This window comes from Capra hircus, chromosome 20 (genome assembly GCF_001704415.2).
Source record: "Capra hircus breed San Clemente chromosome 20, ASM170441v1, whole genome shotgun sequence".
Lineage (NCBI taxonomy): Eukaryota > Metazoa > Chordata > Mammalia > Artiodactyla > Bovidae > Capra > Capra hircus.
Window position 1 is genome coordinate 35623698 of NC_030827.1, and position 19130 is coordinate 35642827.

The 19130-nt window shown below is 44.0% G+C and overlaps 1 long non-coding RNA gene across 1 annotated transcript in view; it reads right to left on the reverse strand.

Moving 5' to 3' along the window:
* LOC108638412 overlaps positions 1–5431 on the reverse strand; it is a 35924-nt gene extending 30493 nt beyond the window's left edge. The window contains exon 1 of the long non-coding RNA XR_001919804.1: positions 5100–5431. This is a non-coding gene — a long non-coding RNA (uncharacterized LOC108638412). The remainder of the gene's footprint in view (positions 1–5099) is intronic.

Below are 19130 nucleotides of genomic sequence, written 5' to 3' on the forward strand. Positions count from 1 at the left end.
GAATTCATGGAGGAGAAGGGGAGGGATGCACCATTCTGGGGAGCTCAGTTTCAACAGAGAGTTTACTCCCTACTGGGGCTTCCCTGGTAGCTCAGCTGGCAAAGAATCCACCTCCTGTGCAGGAGAACCTGGTTTGATTCCTGGGTCGGGAAGATACCCTGGAGAAGGGAAAGGCTACCCACTCCAGTATTCTGGCCTGGAGAATTCCAAGGACTGCATAGTCCATGGGGTCGCAAAGAGTCGGACACAAGCTACTTTCACTTTCACTTACTCCCTATAGGGCTTCCCTGGTGCCTCCGACAGTAAAGAATCTGCCCATAATGTGGCAGACCGGGGTTTGATCTCTGGGTCAGGAAGATTCCCTGGAGAAGGGAATGGCTACTCACTCCAGTATCCTTGCTGCGAAAATTTCACGGACAGAGGAACTTAGGGGGCCACAGTCCATGGGACTGCAAAGAGTTGGACATAACTAAGCAAATAGCACTTTACTCCCAATAAATATGACACAAAAATTTTAAATGGATTAGACAGAAATTTTTTCAAGATGCATTGCATTCTTCCCAGATTCCTTTAATGGAATGTTCTGGAAATGCAGCATGTTCAGTTGTAGCATGGGTGGTTAGAGCTGAAGAAATCTCTCCAACTGAATTTGTAAAGAAGAGAGTGCACAGCCCTACTGTTTCTATTTGCCTCTCTCTCTCCCATCTTTTATAATCTCTCAGCTATGAAATGGCAACCCACTCCAGTGTTCTTGCCTGGAGAATCTTCGGGATGGGGGAGCCTGGTAGGCTGCCGTCTATGGGCACAGAGTCGGACATGACTGAAGTGACTTAGCAGCAGCAGCAGCAGCAGCTATGTAAAATGGGATGTGACTGACAAGGGCCAAATGTATTTCCTGATCCATCTACATAATGACCCCATTATCTGTTAAGTGTGAGTGCATTTAGGGACATCACAGGGCAGAATATTTAATATTTGCCATGTTTGGCATCTAGTTTTCTATAAGCATCCATTGACTTAGATGCCTGGTAGTGTTCAGCTACTCAGGTATTGTAAACAATTAACAACAATAACAAGAGGAGTCTTGTTACAGACTCCTCTCCTATCTTTCGAAAGTCTGAACTACATCTGCCATCTCCCTCCTCCACTCATTCTCAATATTTCCCTTCCTGCCTCCCCCTCCACCCCTTCTCACGATCGCCTTCATCCTTCTCCCTCTCACACTCTTTATTTCATTCTTCTCCCTTTTCCCTCTCCCCCTCTCCTACCACTCTTCATTCTCCTTTCCGCCACCTTGCCTTCCCTCTTTCTTCAGCCTTCCATCCTTTTGTGAAATTTCATTCCTCATTTTCCATCAGCAAAAACCTACATATACAGCTCTTTATCTTCAATTGCCCTGCAGTTTAAGTTACCAGGTTTCCCTGAGGTGTGTCTTCTAATGCCTGCCAACTATTTAGGACTTCAGATCTGGAGATAGGGTGATGCATCGTTAAAGAACTGATAAGAATAATCAAATACAAGCTGCCGGTCAACACTTGACAGCTGGCAGAAGAGCTGTCTCATATAGGATGCTATCAGGGCTGTGCAGAAGCCCGAGGAGGTTATACAGTTCCAAACTAGCACCCTGATCTGTAGGGCAGTCAGAAAGACAATAGGAGGGAGAAGCTGGATTTAAACACGGCAAAGTGAAAACACAGCCTTGGATCTGGGAAGAGTTGATGATAGCTAAACTAAGAATTATAAAGTGGGCTTGAAACTTCCTGTGGGAGCCCCGCGTTGGCCTGTCTTCCTGCCCCGTGGACACTGTGCCAGCAAACACATCTCGCTTTCACTTGTCAGCATTCTGTTTCTTGTTAGAGACTGGGATTCCCGGCAGTGGGAGAAGCCAGCGCTGCTTGATATGCAGGACCTGCACTCCTGCGACAGTCTCTGCACGCTTAGGTCCTCATGCCCTGGAGATGCTGTCCCAGCCGACCAGGCAGCGGGTGTGCTGCGGGGGCCACGGGTACCTGGGGACAAGCCCTCACCTCTCCCCAGGGACAGCTCCCTCCTGCTACCCCAGTACCCTGCCCCCTCCCCATATTCTTGTTTTCGGATTGTTTCCTTCCGTATGAGTGTGCCTGGGCCACCACCTCCCTTCACATAGCCAAATAGGTAGATTTTCAGGTTCTGAGTCCTTTGCAGAGGAGGGGAGCTGAAGGACTGACTAGGAGGGGATGCCTGGGAAGACCCAGGTGTCCCTCTGGGTGAGAGGACACCCAGGAGAAGAGCCTCCCAGGGAGCTGGAAATGTCCTCTGTCTCAGTCTGAGTGATGGTTGTAGAAGAGCGTGCTTGTGGAAACAGGTACCCAGCTGTGCGTGGAGACTGTGCACTGCGCTGTGTGTCAGTTCTATCCTGAGAGAGAGAGAGAGAGAACATCTAGAATCTGGTTTTGACTCCACTTAGGCTTGTATGACCTCTGGCTCTTGCCAAGCCTATAAACAGGGCTAAATATAGTACTTGTCACAGAGGGGGTTGTGTGGATGAAAATAAAAAGCATTCAGCATGTGTAAAGGGCTTGGGACAGGATCAGTGCTCATAATAGATGGCAAATACCATCATCATTGTTGGAGAAAATTACTCTTCCAAAGTGGTAATGAATGTAATGAATACAAATATTTTGATTTAAAATCCCTCTTTGCATATTGGAGCATCTGGACTCCATCTTTCAGGGCCTTAACTCAAAGGTGAGACCGATCGTGGGGATTTAGGCCCTGAAGCAGGCTAACCCAGCAAGAGGCCCAGGAGGGCTCTTTGAATTCTAGCAGCCGGGCAGCCCCAGCCGCCTGGCCGGTCTGTACAGGATGGCCTCACCTGTATATCACACCCATTCCAGCCACATGTCTAGAGCCTGGAGGCAAATTTCTGATGAATTCATTTTTAACCAATAAACTTCACTCATATGCAGAGTGTAAACTCTAGATCGACGTGCTCTAACACCAAGGCTGAGAAACACAGTTGTGGCTAATGGCATTATCTCAGCTCAGCAGTGGAAAACCAGAGCCTTCTTGATTCTTTTTCTGCCATCATTAAAATCTGTTCTACTCTGCCCAGGAAATGGATGAGACCCTGGTATTTATTGCTGACCTCCACTTTGCCTGTAAGTACTTAGAAATCCATAGAACTACAGGATGTCTGAGCTCTACAACATCTTAAAGAGTAGCTAAATGAAAACCCCTCGCTTTATAGATGAAGTGGGAGGAAAAGTAACTAGCACGAGGTTCATTCATCTTGAACAAGTATTTATTCAGCAACTGTGTGCCAGGATTTGTGGTAGACCCTGGATTACATAACTTGGCATGGAAAATTCCTTCCAGCTCTCTTCTGGAGTTCTCCCAAGCCAGGCCATGACTTGAGTCGGCACTGCTTGATAGGCATTGATGTCTTTGATAGAACGGTAATCTAGACAGTGTACAGCAGCTGGAGTACTGAGTTATATAGTCAAGGGGGAAGCAGGGGCTCTGTCAGCTGGCATTGTAAACCATGTGGGCTTATCGACAGGTACGACCCGAAGGCCGGCGCCCTGAGCTGGGTGGAGGAACGCGGGCTCCCCTGCAGCCTTCTCATAATCTCTTCTGCTGCATGCAGCTCTTTGGGGCATCACCTTTCTTTTCTGACTTTCTGATTTTTAGCCTACTCTACCTAATCATCCTGTTCTGAACTCAACCACCTACATGTGCTGGAAAGAGAAATAGAATATGCAGAGGCCTGGCCCTGGTTCTCAAAGCCCCTCCCCCATGGGACCCGACAGCTTGTGCTTTGTTGTCGTTCAGTCTGTCAATCATGTCCGACTCTGCGACCCCACGGACTGCAGCATGCCAGGCTTCCCCGTCCTCCATTATCTCCCAGAGTTTGCTGAAGCTCATGTCCATTGAGTCGGTGAAGCTATCTAACTATCTCATCCTCTGCCGCCCCCTTCTCCTTCTGTCCTCCATCTTTGCCAGCATAGTTTTTTCCAAGGAGCTGGCTCTTCGCATCAGGTGGCCAAAGTGTTGAAGCTCTGCAGCATGTGTTGTGGGGCAGGAAACCACATCTTGTCACCCTCCAGGCAAGTAACTGAAACTTTTGAAATGGACCAGACACAAGGCACCAAAGAGTATTGAGGGCTGTGGCAAAGTGGAGATGCACTTCTGCATAAAGGGACAGTCACTCCTCAGTCTGATGGGTTTTTCCACAGACATTACAGAGCCAGCACCGCCACAGCTTTAGACTTCTTCAAAATAAACAAGAAATTTTGTTTTTTTAAGATCATGTGTCCCAGTTTTTTTTAATCATTCTGTGGGTCAAAAAAAAAAAAAAAAAAGATAGAAACATTTGTGAGCTCCTGGACTGCTTAAAAAAAAAACAAAAGACCTGCTACCTCTAAGGAATGGTCCAGAGATATTCTTTCAGAGTCAAGGTCAGCAGACACAGAGAATGAGAATGGGCAGAATGATGTTTGGGTATGAGAGTTTGTTACTTCTTGGTTCAGGAAAGACAGATATTGTGAGCAGATATTGTGAGAGGGAGCTATAATCACGAGGAAGCTGAATTCCAACCACGTTACTCACCTCTGCCTCTGGGAAAGTCATTTCAGTAATCTGAGCCTCCTTTTCTCTGCTGGTAATATGGGCTCATGCCATCTTCTCAAGAATTTGTCATTCGATCAAGAGACTTTGTGCCGCTGAAGTAGTCCAACTACTCATTCATTCATTTAAATATTTTCTAAGAACCTACCACTTATGTGTGGAGTCTGAAATGTGATACGAATCAATATATCTACAAAACAGAAACAGACTCACAGACATAGAGAACAGGCTTGTGGCTGCCAAGTGAGGGGGTGGGGGAGGGAAGGATTACGAGTTTGGGATTAGCAGATGCAACCTAAGGTATATATAGGATGGATAAACAGTAAGGTTCTGCCATATAGCACAGGGAACTATATTAATTATCCTGTGATAAACCATAATGGAAAAAGCTTTATCTATGTATAACTGAGTCACTTTGCTGCATAGAAGAAATTAACACAACATTGTAAACCAACTATATTTCAAAAAAATTAAAAAAAAGAAGAACCTACCATGCAGGAGTCACAGTGTAAAAGCTTGCAGCAGAGCAAACACCATCTCTGGCCTCAAAGAGCGCACATGTGAGAGGAGAAGGCAACTTCAGAGGGAGTAACAATGCAGTGTGGCAGATGCTTTGATGGGGTGGAGGGTGTTATGCAAACACCTCGAGATGCAGCCTCATCTTCCTTGCCTCTTCCCTACCTTTGTAGGTTCCCATCAAGGGTCTCCAGGCTGCTCCCCAAACATGTCAGCCTCTCATGCCAACCTCTTTTCTGTCTTCAGTTCAGTTCAGCCGCTCAGTCGTGTCCGACTCTTCACGACCCCATGAACCGCAGCATGCCAGGCCTCCCTGTCCATCACCAACTGCCAGAGTCTACCCAAACCCATGTGCATTGAGTTGGTGATGCCATCCAACCATCTCATCCTCTGTTGTGTCCCCTTTTCCTCCTGCCCTCAATCTTTCCCAGCATCAGGGTCTTTTCAAATGAGTCAGCTCTTTGCATCAGGTGGCCAAAATATTGGAGTTTCAGCTTCAACATCAGTCCTTCCAATGAACACCCAGGACTGATCTCCTTTAGGATGGACTGGTTGGATCTCCTTGCAGTCCAAGGGACTCTCAAAAGTCTTCTCCAACGCCACAGTTCAAAAGCATCAATTCTTCAGTGCTCAGCTCTCTCTATAGTCCAATGCTCACATTCATACATGACTACTGGAAAAACCATAGCCTTGACTAGAGAGACCTTTGTTGACAAAGTAATGTCTCTGCTTAACTTAAAAAAATTTTTTTTTCTTTTCCTTGCTATGTCTTGGAGCTCTCAGGATCTTAGTTCCCAGACCAGGAATGGAACCCATGCCCCCTGCATTGGGAGCATGGAGTCTTAACCACTGGACCACCAGGGAAGTCCCTATCTTAACATCTTGGTCCTTGCTGGTTACTCTGCCTGGAATGATCTTCCCCAGCTATTTGCAGAGCTCCTTCTTTATTTCACTCACACTTTTTCTCCCAGAGATGTCCGCTGCTCAGAGGTGTCCTCCGATTGTCCTGTCTAAAATAGCAACCCCACGTGTTCTGCTCTAGGTTTTTATAGCGCTGGCTGTCACCCAATGTTCTAATCTCCCAGCTCCATGGGAGTCTGGACTTAAATTTATTTTATCCACTGATTTCTCCCCTGTGCCTGGAACAGAACTTAGATCCTGGTTATTATTCATCAAACCTTTGTTGAGTGAGTGAATGAGGGAAATATCCATACATGGGGGATCCTAATGGAGATTCAGGGAAAGCTTTCTGGCAGAGGTGATGTTTAAACCAGCAAGTTTGTCAAATTAAAAAGTTCTTCAGGTAAAGATGGATGCACAGTTATCTTGGGCAAAAGACTGAGCATATAGGAAGTCCTGGAGATTAGTAAGAGTTTATCACAATAATGAAAGAAGTCTGAGTGAGATTGGGTGATAAAGCATGGAAAGGGGGGCTGTAATAGAGAGAGTTGTGGATGGAGAGGCAGGCAGGAGCTAGGGGTAGAGGACTCTGAAAACCTAATGTGGAGTCTGGACTTTATCCCACCAGCATAGGGATGCAAGTGGTGCAGCCACTTTGAAGAATAGCTTCACAGTTACTTATGAAGATAAATATACATTTACCATACAATCCAGAAACACCACATCCAAGTGAAATGAAAACTTATTTTCACACAGAAGACTCTATGTGAGTTTTTATAACAGTTTTATTCATAATTACTCAAAAGAACTATTCTATATTTTGAATGCTGTGGTGGTTATACCACTCCGTGTTTGTGAAAATCTCCATAATCATATACTCCATGGAGTGATTTTTACTGCATGGAAATTTCTCTTTGATTAAAAGAAATGTGGGGAAACATTAGCGGGTTCTTGGTAGAAGAGGAACACTGTCAGATTTGTGTTTTCAAAGGATTGCTGAGGCTGGGGGATGACAAGAATGGAAATGGGACGCCAGTGAGGGGTCGATAGCAGTGGGCCAGGTAACAGATGACTGTAGCTTGGACAAACTGGGGATGGAAAAAAAGTGGAGGGCTGAGATATATTTAGAAAGCAGCATCAGCAAGACTTGGTAATTAGATTTGGGGAGTGAGGATAGGGGAGTGTTCAAGAATGATGCTGAGGAATTTGGACTGAGAACAACTGAGTAAACAGTGGTGCCATTCGCTATATCCACAAGGATGTGCAGGAGAAGGGGCAGGCCTTGAGGAGCCTGGGAATAACAGGAGACAACAGTGGGTTGGTACACATCGGGAGTGTAATTAAGGTTTTCATCAGTTTGATTGGTTCTGTTTTATTTTAGCAAGCTAGCACATACTTGAGTGCTTGCTCCTAGGGGCCTCTGTGCAACCATAATAAAAAATCCACCTGTCTTGTAAGTTCCCATTGAGACTTCCTGTTCTGTAGCATCAAACACTTTCCTCTTCCAATCTCAGTGCTTCCAGTTGACTGGTTAAGCCACTGTGTCGACTCAATCCTTGTCGGCACAGCCATATCCCTAAGAAAAATGTAAGTCAGACGCTGCACTGTTCCCCATACTGATGACTATTTTCAAGGCAATTTTGAGAGATAGCAACAAAATAAGAAAATTTCAGAAAAAAAGTCAATATAAATGCCCTGGAGAAGAGAGCTGTCTCCCTCCCGAAGTCTTTAGCACCTGCACAGGGACGTGACTTGGACGGTTTTGACTGCCCGAGGAACAGTGATCTTGCACATCCTGCTCTGCTTTGTCAACTCCTTCTAGTCCCTGGCTCAGATAAAGCCAGAGGGTGATCTCCAGCCAAACCACCTTATTCTGTTTTCATATGGCCCCAGTTCTGTGTGGCCTGGCCTGGCAGGAGGACCTCCAACTGAATGAGTGTGGCTCATGGCCTGGAGAGTGTAGATTTCTTTCAGAACACTCAACATTCTCAACCAATGTTTTAATATTGATCCTGAAGATATTCTTGTGAAGTTAATTGGAAACTCTTATATATACAAGCAAGGAGACTGAAATGCAGAGGCATTCATTCTAGACAAATCAGCCTCATTTCTAAATCAGGATAATGGCAAAGTATTAGCTCCTTCATTTCCCTGAAAACATCTTACACTTGCCTTAGGGGCATGTTGCAAGGTTATGGGCTTTCTAAATGTCAGATTCAATGAAGTTGCTTTTTAATGGTTACTTCTTGGTGGGTGGGATTACGGGATGGTTTTGATGTTCTTTATGATTGTGATTTTTGGTTTTTCTATTATCAGCATGTATTACCTTTATAATTGGGAAGAAAATGAAAGAAACTTCCTAAGAAACCAGTATGCACAATATGAAACCATTTTTAAAGGAAAATGGACATATGAGATTACACAAACAACCAAATGTTAAAAGCAGCCATCGTGTCTGACAGGGAAATGAGTGATTTTTCTTTGTTTCCTGGTGCTTCCTAGTGTTTTTCCAATTTTCTTTCTTTTTTTTTTTTCCTTACTTTTTGTAGTTTTCTTTGGATGAATATAAAGTACTTATGTAATCAGAAAAAAATTAACCATTCTTTCAAAAGTGCTATGAAGTGTTCCTCTCAATTAAGGTGGTAGAATTCTAAGGGTAAGGAAACTGACTTTGTTGTGACACTGAGAATAATTAGCTGTGTGACTGGAAGAAAGTCACAACCAGTGGAGTGACTCATGGCTTAAAAGAGGGCTCAGAATATTAGTGCCATCTACTCCTGGGAGAGGGGAACTTCTCTGATGGGTCAGTGGTAGAGAATCCACCTGCCAATGCAGGAGATGGGGGTTCGATCCCTGGGTCAGGAAGATCCCCTGGAAAAGAAAATGGCAGCCCACTCCAGTATTCTTGCCTGGGAAATCCCATGGACAGAGGAACCTGGCGGGCTAGAGTTCATGGGGTCACAAAGAGCTGGACACAGCTTAGTGACTAAACAACAACAATCCCCTGGGTGTCAGGTCCCAATGAGCTAATGCACGTGAGATGTTTGGTGGGAAGGTGCCTCAGCTGGAACCACTGTTCCAGAAATAATCTGTGCAGTATTGTTAAGGGAACATGTTGTAATTTGAAGGCATGTTATTTTTATTTTGAAGGAAGAGACTAAATCCCAGTTATTAAGCCAATCTCCTGTACATTGGCACTTTTTGTGCCAACTTGATGTCCTGTGAGAGTGGAAAAGGGGAAAGTTTGTTCCTATATTACTTGGCCTCCTGCCACCATCCAGGCTCAGGCCCAGGGATCTGGCTGTGGAAGGTGGAGAGCCAGGGGCAATGCGGGGGCCTGGGGCACTGCCAGCCCTGGGAAAGGGCTGATCCCCTTGGTTGGGACCAGGATTCAGGGAAATATGCAGCTGCTGCCCTTCAGAGTCTCATTGGTCACTGAGCCTGAACCTTCCACCAAATCCGACAATCAGACCCTCTGACCAAGGAAGCGTGACTCTTGGCTGCACATTGAGAGAAAATCTATGGCAGGGTAAGATGGTTCCATCAGGGAACTAAAGCCACTGTTCCCTTCCAGTTAAAAGTCATGTAATCATCCATATTCACTCATACAGTTTTATGATTCACCCAGAGTGTGATGATTCACACACAGACTTTGTAAGAAGGAAAAAAGAATGACATGGAAAGAACAGCTTATAGATCAACCTGTCAAAATAGAGATCATCTAGCTATCAATCTCCCTGTAATGTGACATTTATATTTTTCTGTTGCTTTGAATTTGAAGTTTCACTAGGCATTTAATAGTACATTCTCATACTTCTCTTCCTCTCCAGAAGTAGAGATGGAATTTATTTATTCAAGTTCTTCTGTGGCTCAGCATTAGTGCAGGGGGTGGAGACTGCTTTTAGAAGCTCACATTCTGCTCACACTTTTGCTAAGACCTCTTTATTTTTATGTGATTGGTATATTTGTAGAACTAAGGGTCCTTCATTGCCTTTTCTATATTACACCTACCTTACTTTTCCATATGCCTAAAAGAAAGAAAAAAATTTCCCCTACTTTTTAAGAAATTTAAGGAGTCATTCTATGGTTAGAAAAATCAGCAAGCACAGTTTCAGCTTATAAATATTAAAATTGAATGTTGGAAGTCATCTTGAGGTGTTAATTTGCTTACTCTTAGGGTGATTAACAGAGAAGGCAATGGCAACCCACTCCAGTACTCTTGCCTGGAAAATCCCATGGACGGAGGAGCCTGGTAGGCTGCAGTCCATGGGGTCACAATGAGTCAGACATGACTGAGCGACTTCACTTTTACTTTTCACTTTCATGCATTGGAGAAGGAAATGGCAACCCACTCCAGTGTTCTTGCCTGGAGAATCCCAGGGATGGTGAAGCCTGGTGGGCTGCCGTCTCTGGGGTTGCACAGAGTCAGACACGACTGAAGCGACTTAGCAGCAGCAGCAGCAGCAGCAGAGTGATCAAAATACCTCTAAGCACGTTATGGAAGTGGCTAGCTCTCTTGCTTCTGCAACAGGATGTGACATAGGATGGACCTGATTGCCAGGCTTCAAAGCTGAGGGCAATAGATGTAAGGTCATCAGCACAACTTTCTACGAGGTTGGAACCAGTTTTGCAATCCACATCACCACTTTCACCTACACATAAAAAGTCAACAGCAGTGCTGAAAGGTTAGTAAGAGAGGATTTCTCTGAGCCCAAAATATTTCTTCCCCTCCCCCTACTCAAATTAAATGTAGGAGACAGTGTAGAAGATACCAGGGTTTTGGCCAGGAGGAGAGAATTAATCTTGCCCATTCACCCCCAAACTAGCTGCTTGCATTACTATAGAAACTCAAAACTGCCATAGATTTAAAAGAATTTGGGGCAGAGTTTGACAAGTGTTCTCCAGGGTCAGCAGGTCACAGGGCCTATGAAAGTCCAAAGGGGAAAAATTGATGGAATTGTACCCAATGGTTTGGGGGAAGAGGGAGGGCTGGTGGGACAATAAATAACACTGAATTCTGTGGTGGGAGAGGGTGAACGTCATCCTGTCATCTATGGGTCAGGGGGCCACCTCAGGTGGAAGCCAGGCTATGTTTGCCTTGAAAGAACCCCACTCAATGTGAGGGCTAGACAACTCAGAAGAAGACTGAAGGGTCAGCTGTCGCACAGGAGCTGAAGAGGTCATGCACGGCCAGCTAGGAGATAATAGTCTCCTTTGGGCTGTCTCCAGCAAGGAGGTCTCCAAAGACCTAGCGGAAAGGATGAGTGAAAAAAAAGCCAAGATTTGCCATGTAGAGGGCTCGCAAGCACAATGCTACAGTACTGGTCAGTAGGGCTCTGCCCCCTGCCCTTACCTGGTCCTGCGGGGTTAAGTGAAGTGAAAGTTGCTCAGTCGTGTCTGACTCTTAGCGACTCCATGGAGCCTGCCAGACTCCTCTGTCCATGGAATTTTCCAGGCCAGAATACTGGATTGGGTTGCTGTTCCTTTCTCCAAAGGATCTTCCCAATCCAGGGACCGGACCCAGGTCTCCCACATTGCAGGTGGATTCTTTACCATCTGAGCCACCACGGAAGCCCTCTGAGAAGTTAACAGCAGCAGTATCAGCAGGGCAGAGAGTATGACAGGGTGAACAAGAAATGGTCCATACTCTCCTCCCTTCCTTAATGCAGGTATTTGAGCCCCAGGACAGGCCTGCAATAAGACAGGAGGGGCAATTCGAAATGCATGAGAGATTGAAGTGCTGGGTTAGACCAGTTGGACTGTTTACCGGAAACCTTGTTCACCCTTGAAACCTGACTGACTGGAAAAGGAAGGGGTCAGCCTGAGTTCCCATCAAGATGTGAGGAAGAAAAACCCCAACAGAGAAGGTTAGAAGTCAGTGGGTGGGAGAAAAGTGAATGTATTCCATGATGGTCCAGATCCTCTGTATTCCAGTTATCTGTGTACAGATTCCTCAGAGGTGTCTTTGCATACTGTGATTTATGAGCACTTTTTAGACACACAGTCTCTATATTTGACTTATAAAAAGATTGCTTTCCTCTGTTCACTACCTGCCTTGGCAGACCTATATCCTTGATCAACTGATCTAGTCTAGTTCTGGATTTGAAGAGCTCCTCTATTCTGCTTCCTCTGCTGAGATTTTCATGTTAAGAGCTGTGTAGATAGTCCAGAATAAAAAATTGAAACCTCAAAAGGCAAGTTTTCTGTTGAAATAGAAGATATAGTATTTTTAAAGCATGACTGGGAAGTCTTTCTCTGAAGAAAAGTTTCATTTTTAATAAAATCCTAGCATTCAGTATGGGTTTCCCTAGTGGCTCAGATGGTAAAGAATCTTGTCTGCAATGCAGGAGACCTGTGTTCAATCACTGGGTCAGTAAGAAACCCTGGAGAAGGGAATGGCTACCCACTCCAGTATTCTTGCCTGGAGAATCCCAAGGACAGAGGAGCCTGTGGGCTACACTCCATGGGATAGCAACAGTTGGAACACAACTGAGTGAGTTTCCCATGCGGCACTAGTGGTAAAGAACCCGCCTCCAATGCAGGAGACATAAGACACGTGGGTTTGATTTCTGAATCGGGAAGATCCCCTGGAGGAGGGCATGGCAACCCACTCCAGTATTTTTGCCTGGAGAATCCCATGGACAGAGGAGCCTCACTGGCTACAGTCCATGGGGTCACAAAAAGTCAGACACGACAGAGCGACTAACACTTTAACTAGGAGCACATTGATTAAGACACCAAACTCAGAGGCTGATTTTTTCTCTTCCTAGTTGTGTGGCCTTGAGCAAACTACATGAACTCTCTATTCTTCATTTATTTTCCTTTTAAAAATGGAGGTAGTAATAGATACCTCTCTTATAGAGTTTTAAAGATTAAGTGGATTAATATATGTCAAATGCTTAGAACAGGGTCTGGTACCATGTAAGCACTTCAGGACACTCATCACTGTTGCAGACTCTGTCAGAGCCCGAGTCATATCTTCTGGCCTCGAGAATTTTCACACCCATGCTTAGCTATGTCTCTTTCTCAACTATCTCTTAATGGATGGTAATTTTCTTATTCAACCTTTAAGGAACATTTTTGGGTTAGTTGTCCTATGCCAGAGACTGGATACACAGAGTCTCAGCATCACTTGCTACTTGAGACAGGAGTGGGGTAAAGAGAAAGGAGAAAGATCTGACCCAACCAGAGGCTGGCTCCCACCTACTAATCTGGTGCATGTTCTTCTTGGTTTCCAGAGAGAGTGCAGTAGTAAAAGCCTTAGCTTGCCAGTAACAAGTAATGAGAATCCAATGCCAGTGTTTTTACTAGAATGTCTCTGCTTTCACTTGGTTGGTTGGTTTCTCATCTATGGTGTGCCTGAGTAGTATAATTTCCTCTTGACTCAACTGAATAACCTGAGAATTTAGAATCCAGAGATGTATCCTTGAATGGAGGCTATGCATTTTCTAGTCATTGAGTGAGTCGCTTAACCTTTTGATGTGTCGGTTTCCAACTCAGTGAAATAAGCACAGTGATACCGGACCATGTATGCTATCGAACTGCTAAGAGGAACACATAGAGAGTGGGCAAGTTAGATTTACCAGACTCTGGGATGAGTTCCTGAAATGACCCCAATTTAGGGAGCTGCAGAAGCTTTGACTTTGACTAAAATGTCCCGGAGGGTATCCCCTAATAAATTCTTCTTCTTCCCTTCATTGAATATCTCAATATAAAGTCTGGGAGAATATAGCTCAAAATACAAGTTGTGATTAATTAGCTTAAATAAATGTCTATGTGACATATTGGTTAGTATGATAATTATCCCTAGGGGTTTGTTTGTTTTTATAGCTATGCACACAGTTTCATTCTTGAGAACCCCAAGGAACAAAATGTTATTGGCATCCTCTCCAGAAACAAAGAGCAGCTGCATTTATTTGGGACATTTCCCAGGCTGCTCCTTCCTGCATGTGTGAAGGATGCTGTTGGTCTGTCAATGCACCATTGAAGGAGACTGAGCTCTCACCACCGTCCTTCACCAGCACTTACATGGCCACTGGGTATGCCAAGTGGGTACTGTGCTATGTCTTATAACCCCATGGCTATGGCCTGAGACAAAGGGATTTCTGCCCACACTGGCCCCCCCTTAACGTACACTGTTGTGACTATGGAACCCCAATCCCATAGAAAGTCCTGAAATGTCCTAGCTTCATCAGGCTGATCTCATCCTAAAAATTGCTGCCTTATATAGGACTTACCTGATGCCTTAGATGGTAAAGGTTCTGCCTGCAAAGCTGGAGACCCGGGAAGATCCCCTGGAGAAGGAAATGGCAACCCACTACAGTATTCTTGCCTGGAGAATTACATGAACAGAGGAGCCTGATGGGCTACAGTCAGTGGGGTCACAAAGAGTTAGACATGACCCAGCGACTAACATTTTCATATTCTTTCACATAGAAGGATCAGACTGTCAAGGCTGGAAGACTATTGAGAGAGTTGTTCAGTTCAGTCACTCAGTCGTGAGTGACTCACTCACTCTTTGCGACCCCATGAAACACAGCACGCCAGGCTTCCTTGTCCATCACCAACTCCTGGAGTTCACTCAAACTCATGTCCATCGAGTCGATAATGCCATCCAGCCATCTCATCCTCTGTCATCCCCTTCTCCTGACTCTAATCCCTCCCAACATCAGGGTCTTTTGCAATGAGTCAACTCTTTGCATGAGGTGGCCAAAGTATTGGAGTTTCAGCTTCAGCATCAGTCCTTCCAATGAACACCCAGGACTGATCTCCTTTAGGATGGACTGGTTGGATCTCCTTGCAGTCCAAGGGACTCTCAAGAGTCTTCTCCAACACCACAGTTCAAAAGCATCATTTCTTCAGCACTCAGCCTTCTTCACAGTCCAATTCTCATATCCATACATGACCACTCGAAAAACCATAGCCTTGACTAGATGGACCTTTGTTGGCAAAGTAATGTCTCTGCTTTTGAATAAGCTATCTAGATTGGTCATAACTTTTCTTCCAAGGAGTAAGTGTCTTTTAATTTCATGGCTGCAATCACCATCTGCCGTGATTTTGGAGCCCAAGAAATAAAGTCTGACACTGTTTCCATCTTTTTCCCATCTGCCATGAAGTGATGGGACCAGATGCCATGATCTTAGTTTTCTGAATGTTGAGCTTTAAGCCAACTTTTTCACTCTCCTCTTTCACTTTCATCAAGAGGCTTTTTAGTTCCTCTTTACTTTCTGCTATAAGGGTGGTGTCATCTGCATATCTGAGGTTATTGAGATTTCTCCCAGCAATCTTGATTCCAGCTTGTGCTTCTTCCAGTCCAGCGTTTCTCATGATGTACTCTGCATAGAAGTTAAATAAGCAGGGTGACAATACACAGCCTTGACGTACTCCTTTTCTTATTTGGAATCAGTCTGTTGTTCCATGTCCAGTTCTAGCTGTTGCTTCCTGACATGCATACAGGTTTCTCAAGAGGCAGGTCAGGTGGTCTGGTATTCCCATCTCTTTCAGAATTTTCCACAGTTTATGGTGATCTACACAGTCAAAGGCTTTGGCATAGTCAGTAAAACAGAAATAGATGTTTTTCTAGAACTCCCTTGCTTTTTCGATGATCCAGCGGATGTTGGCAATTTGATCTCTGGTTCCTCTGCCTTTCCTAAACCAGCTTGAACATCTGGAAGTTCATGGTTTGCGTATTGCTGAAGCCTGGCTTGGAGAATTTGAGCATTACTTTACTAGTGTGTTAGATGAGTGCAATTGTTCGGTAGTTTGAGGATTCTTTGGCATTGCCTTTCTTTGGAATAGGAATGAAAACTGACATTTTCCAGTCCTGTGGCCACTGCTGAGTTTTCCAAATATGCTGGCATATTGAGTGCAGCACATTCACAGCATCATCTTCCAGGATTTGAAATAGCTCAGCTGGAATTCCATCAACTCCACTAGCTTTGTTCATAATGATGCTTTCTAAGGCCCACTTGACTTCACATTCCAGGATGTCTGGCTCTAGATGAGTGATCACACCATCGTGATTATCTTGGCCGTGAAGCTCTTTTTATACAGTTCTTCTGTGTATTCTTGCCACCTTTTCATAATATCTTCTGCTTCTGTTAGGTCCATACCATTTCTGTCTTTTATTGAGCCCATCTTTGCATGAAATGTTCCCTTGGTATCTCTAATATTCTTGAAGAGATCTCTAGTCGTTCCCATTTTGTTGTTTTCCTCTATTTCTTTGTACTGATCGCTGAGGAAGGCTTTTTTATCTCTCCTTGCTATTCTTTGGAACTCTGCATTCAGATGCTTATATCTTTCCTTTTCTCCTTTGCTTTTTGCTTCTCTTCTTTTCACAGGTATTTGTAAGGCCTCCTCAGACAGCTATTTTGCTTTTTTGCATTTCTTTTTCTTGGGGATGGTGTTGATCCCTGTCTCCTGTACAGTGTCACGAGCCTCCGTCCATAGTTCATCAGGCACTCTGTCTATCAAATCTAGTCCCTTAAATCTATTTTTCACTTCTACTGTATAATCATAAGGGATTTGATTTAGGTCATACCTGAATGGTCTAGTGGTTTTCCCCACTTTCTTCAATTTAAGTCGGAATTTGGCAATAAGGAGTTCATTATCTGAGCCACAGTCAGCTCCTGGTCTTGTTTTTGTTGACTGTATAGAGCTTCTCCATCTTTGGCTGCAAAGAATATAATCAGGAGTAGGGCTCAATTCTGGTTAGCCATTAGAATCTGCTTGGGAGATTTTGAAAAAAATTGATGCCTAATCAGCCTTTATCCTAATATTCTGATTTAACTGAATTGCAACAGAGTCCTGGCATGTGTGTGTGCTAAGTTGCTTCAGTTGTGACCCCATGGACTGTAACCCTCCATGCTCCACTGTCTGTGGGGTTTTCCAGGAAAGATTACTGGAGTGGATTACCGTGCCCTCCTCCAGCGACTCTTCCTGACCCAGGGATTGAACCCACATCTCTTATGTCTCCTGTGTTGGCAGATGGATTCTTTACCCCTAGGGTCACATGGGAAGCCCAGAGTCCTGGCATTTGGTGCTTTACAAAAGCTCTTCAAGGTTGAGAACCACCGGACAGAAATCAGGGCTAGAAGTACTGCCTCTCAATATCTCATCCAGACAATCAGAGAGAACAGCTTTAGAGGCAGGCATCTTTGAGTTTTGACATCAGCCTCATTCGCTTATTAATTGAGGCCTTGAACCAATTATTGAAATTCTCAATTTTCTTGCTTATAAAATGGGAAAAATAACACTAATGTCAGATCATTTGGGTGAAATTAAGTGTAAAGACGTATATGTCTGTTTTCTTCATTCATCATGAGTAACTTGAAGATAGGGATCATCTGGTGATTTAGAATAACATTTAATTGAGCAACTACTATGTGTCAGACAGCAAATATAGCATTTATATTATCTCACTCAAGCCTCACAACTCTGTGAGTCAAAGAACAATTTCATGCAATGAAGCATATTAAAGACACAGATAAGGTAATCAAGATATGTTCAAGATCTCACAGGTCACAGCAGAACCAAGTGCCAAACTCAGATGTTTCTGACTCCAGAGTTTGTTACCTTAATTGATGGACTACAGTGTTTCCCTAGACTGTGCTAACTGTTGTCTCTCTCTCCCTTAGCATGACACCTGCCACATGGAAGGTACTATATAAATATTCAATAAAAGCATGAGAATGGAAAGATGTGAATGAATGAGTGAAGGGATGATGAATGAATGAAGTACCTAGTTCATAGTAAACAGTCAGTTACTATTGATTCTTTGCTCTGTTGATCAGACTACTCTATCGGATAAAAAGCATTTATCTTCAACAGAGGCAACATGCAGTAAACAAAATTATAACGTGCCTTATAGGAAACTGCCATAGGAAAATGAGATCAATCCCATTCTTTCATATGGCATTAGGCAGGATATGATTTCACTTAGAGCATGTTGGTAGTTAATATCAGAAAAATAAAGATCAATTCATGCCAGCTTTAAACTCCTCTTAATCTTTGAAATTACTATGTGGACATTGGCTGTCATGATATTTTATGTATTTCCTATATGTCTTCTGAACACAGCTGTGCTAAGACTCTGAGGGCTTATTTTAGCACACAAGAGCAGCTTGGGATAGTCAGAAATGCACGATATGTGGGATCAGCAAGCTGGAGTTAAGGTTTTGGCTAGTCACTTAGCAGCTGTGAAGCTTTAATCCCAAGCATTTCAAGTGAAGTATGCCTACCCTAGAGGTTTGGGACATTATGCTGTAAAGTCTCAGAGATGCAGGATAAATGCAATGCCTTCATTCATTCATTAAGCAAATATTTACTGAAAGCCAGCCATTGAATTATAAGTGAAATGAACAAGATGGATAAGGTCACTGTTCTCATGGAGACCGAGATTCTTCAAAGAGAGACATGTAATAAATACGATAATTTTAAAACAGATTAATGCTATCTTTGGAAAAAAAGATAACATGAAGTTATTTTTAAAAGGCTTAGTAGAAAGTTTAAGAGGGCTGGTGATGGAATATTATTAGTTGTCTACCCAGAATCCTCTTTCCCCTTTCTAATAGTCTGTTGTTTTCAATTTGATGTCCGTTATTACCACATACCACCCATGGGATGGGTACTGATTGACTTAAGCCAAACATATTCAATTCCCCAGTGGTTTAAGGGAGCTACATAACCTAAATAGTCCAGTTGGGATTCTGGCAAGCAATCTTGGTATCAAAGTTGCTTTCTCTGCTTTTCCTCTCAGAATCAGAGGATAAAGATATAAAGACAGGGATTGTTGGTGCCATCTTGCCCCTAAAATGGAAAGAACTTGAGGATGCAGACAAGAAGAGAGAGCACAATGGGTGAATCCCACTGGGAGGTAAGCTAACTCTGAGGTTGGCCTTATCTCTGAACCTTGTTACAAAAGCAAATAAATTCCTTTATTGCTTAAGCAAATTTGAACCAGCTTTTCTGTTTATTCCACCAGAGAATTCATAACGGATACAGAATTTGATTCCAGGAGTGGGGTGCAGCAACGTGCACTTGTCTGAGCAGAGGTGATGAGGTGAAGAGCAACGGCCTGTTGGGACTCAGGCTTGTGCCTACAAAGT